Source organism: Rhinopithecus bieti, unplaced genomic scaffold (assembly GCF_001698545.2).
Source record: "Rhinopithecus bieti isolate Rb0 unplaced genomic scaffold, ASM169854v2 scaffold_62304, whole genome shotgun sequence".
In the NCBI taxonomy this organism is placed as follows: domain Eukaryota; kingdom Metazoa; phylum Chordata; class Mammalia; order Primates; family Cercopithecidae; genus Rhinopithecus; species Rhinopithecus bieti.
In genome coordinates this window covers 179,105-182,878 of record NW_016823627.1, presented here as the reverse complement: position 1 = coordinate 182,878, position 3,774 = coordinate 179,105, and positions in this window count along the sequence as shown.

Below are 3,774 nucleotides of genomic sequence, written 5' to 3'. Positions count from 1 at the left end.
ATTTACAAAAGGCATTCATCAGGAAGTAACATTTAATGACTATGCTTTCGGGGTCATTTCTTTTCTTTTCTTTTCTTTTTTTTTTTTTTTTTTTTTTGACAGGGCCTCACTCTGTCACCCAGGCTGGAGTGCAAGAGTGCCATCATGGCTCACTGCAGCCTTGTCATCCCAGGTTCAAGCAATCTTCCCACCTCAGCCTCCTGAGTAGCTGGAACTATAGGCACGCAGCATCACACTGGGCTATTTTAAAAATTTTCTGTAGAGACAGGGTCTCACTGTCTTGCCCAGGCTGGTCTCAAACTCCTGGGCTCAAGCAATCCTCCTTCCTCAGCCTCCCAAAGTGCTGCGATTACAGGCGTGGGCCGCCATGCCCAGCAAGGGATCATTTCTATAGTTCCTTCCTAGGGAAGTTTCTCTGAACATGTAGAGCATGTTTTCAAAAAAGTAACATTTATGAAAAGAAGACTAAGAACAATTTTAAAAATAACTAATACAGAAAGTAGAATTTTTCAGGCCAGGCATGTAATCCCAGCACTGTACGCCTGTAATCCCAGCACTTTGGAGGCTGAGGTGGGCAGATCACTTGAGATCAGGAGTTTGAGGCCAGCCTGGTCAACATGGTGAAACCCTATCTCTACTAGAAAAAATACAAAAATTAGCCAGGCACGGTGGCAGGTGCCTGTAATCCCAGCTACTTGGGAGACTGAGGCAGAAGAATCACTTGACCCTGGGAGGCAGAGGTTGCAGTGAGCCAAGATCGTACCACTGCACTGCGGCCTGGGCGACAGAGCAAGACTTTGTCTAAAAAATAAAAAAAAAAAAAGTAGAATTTTTCAACGTCTTCAATTCTTAGTTTGCACAGTGTTTATACTAGATATTTTCTCATCAGGTCACATCAGCCTACCTATTTACAAAATAAAATAGTAAGGACAAAATGCTAAAGAGGGCAAATCTGTCTTTAATGTCCATCTCAGGCCAGGCTGGTGGCTTACACCTGTAATCCCAGCACTTTGGGAGGCTGAGGTGGGAGGGTAGCTTGAGCCCAGGAGTTCAAGACCAGCCTGGACAGCATAGTGAGACCCCACCTCTAAGAAAATGTCCACCTTTGATTTCTCTTCACTCCTTTTTTCCATGCAGGGCCTTCACTCCTCTTTTTTTCTCAAATTCCTTCTTTAGTATTATTTATTCCTTTCTTTAAGCTTCACACAGTAATTTTTGCTTCCCTACTTTCTGAGACTACAGCAGATAATTAAAATTCATTCTTAGGTATATGTAATTAGTATTCCCAGCTTAATGTGCCAATTATACCAGGGATATTTCATTCACTAGTTCAAACGGAACATCAATTGGATATCTCTCGTCTTTCAGGTAGTCTTGCTGAGCTCACAGTCCATCCAGAAAGAAAAACAAATTCATAACACTAATGTAAGAGGTTTTCTTTCTTTTTGAGACAGAGTCTCACTCTGTCGCCCAGGCTGGAGTTCAGTGGTGCGATCTCAGCTCACCGCAACCTCCACCTCCTGGGTTCAAGTGATTCTCCTGCCTCAGCCACCTGAGTAGCTGGGATTATAGGCACCCACCACCAAGCCTGGCTAATTATTTTGTATTTCTAGTAGAGATGGGGTTTCACCATGTTGGCCAGGCTGGTCTTGAACTCCTTACCTCAAGTGATCCACCCACCTCAGCCTCCCAAAGTGCTGGGATTACAGGCATGAGCCACCATGCCCAGCCATAAGAGATGTTTTAATGCAGGTATGTACAAGGTGGAAACCTAGAAAATGAATCATTAATTCTGTTGAATGAGCTTTATATGTGAGCTTCAAATTTAAGTGAGATATGACAGACTGAAATGTGAACAAACGGTATTTTAGGCAGAGGGAACAACTTGAGCTCAGATATAGAAGCATCAAACTGTTCAGCATTTTTGTGAAACCCAGAAAAGTCTGACTGGAACACACAGTATTAAACAGTCAGTGTGCCAACAGAATTGGGATACAGGATGGAGGAGGAAGAGAGAGGAAGCAGTGGAAAGAGACTGCAGAGGTAGATGAGAGCCAGACTGGGAAAATCCTTAGAAGGCAGGCCAAGGAATAAGAACAGCACTGTAAAAACCCTTATGAGGTGTCCTAAGGAGTGTGGACTTGATTCTGCAGGCCCCAGATAGCCTTCTTAAGAAGGTGTGGAGATCGTAGAGGATGGAAGCAGAAAGACTAATTAAGAGATGATGGATCACACAAAGCTAGAGAGGAAAAGCACAATGTAGATTGATGAATGGTGGCATCTTGTTTGGGGGAGAGTTAATGACGGAGGCATATTTAAGAGATATTTGCATGGTAGACTTACGGGGCTAGGATGACTGATTGGATGTGGTGCCTGAGAAAGGGAGAGGCATGCACAAAGATGACTGCGGGGTTTCTAATTCTGGCATCTTGCTGTGTAATAATAACATTCAAAACAGAAATTCATGAGGAATAGCAGATTTGTAGAGGGTTGTAGAAGGTTTGCTTGGGGACAAGATGAATGTGAGGTACCTGGGTTGGGGGGACATCAGGTAGAGGTGCTGAGACAGAATTGGAAACATGAGACTAACTGGAGTTCAGGAGATAAATTCAGGAGATGATTTTTGTTTGGGTGGGGGAGGGACAGAGTTTTGCTCTTATCACCCAGGCTGGAGTACAATGGCGTGATCTTGGCTCACTGCAACCTCCGCCTCCCAGGTTCAAGCGATTCTCCTGCCTCAGCCTCCCAAGTAGCTGGGATTACAGGCGGGCACCACCGCGCATGGCTAATTTTTGTATTTTTAGTAGAAACGGGGTTTCACCATGTTGGCCAGGCTGGTCTCGAACTTGTGACCTCAGGTGATCCATCTGCCTCGGCCTCCCAAAATGCTGAGATTACAGGCATAAGCCACTGTGCCCAGCCTGGAGATGATATTTAAGAGTGAATAATGTAAACTTGTTGGGAGAAGCCATGGGAATTGAAAATCTCAGGTGGTTGAGTACAAGAAGAGGGCGCCCAGCATGGAACCTTGGATTCCCAATATTTTAGGTTAGGTGGAGGCTATGAAGAGGATTAAGGAGGAGAAAGAAATGAAGCCATGTTTAAGTACGGAAGATGGTGAGAAACTCCTCTCACACCACAACTTGTATACTCACGGGAGATGGAGTGGTTTACAGTGATATCCTAACAATCTCTCTAGAGTAATCCTTGCCCCACTTTGACCAGAGCTTGGAAGCTTGTCCAGTCTTCACATTAGAAAGTCAACATTTTAAGAATATGAAGAAGTAAGAGTGTTATAAAAGATGCCTGACCTACACTATGTAATTAATTTTCCTTTTTGTTAAGAAAATGTTGAAATTAACAAACGTGGCTGGGGGCAGTGGTGCACGCCTGTAATCCCAGCACTTTGGGAAGCTAAGGCAGGAGGATCGCTTGAGCCCAGGAGTTCAAGACCAGCCTGGGCAACATAGTGAGACCCCATCTCTACAAAATAAACAAAATTATCCGGGTGTGGTGGCACATGCCTGTGGTCCCAGCTACTTGGGAGGCTGAGGTGGGAGGATTGCTTGAGCCCCAGCGATTGGGGCTGCAGTGAGCTATGATTGCCGCCACTGCACTCCAGTCTGGGAGTCAGAATGAGTACCCATCTCTAATATATATATATACCCTAAAACTAAGTTCTATTACAATTTATGTTTTCCTTCTCATAAAATAAATTATACATATTATCACAAGGAAGAAAATGTGTAAAACTAGAAAAAATTCCCGTGAGAA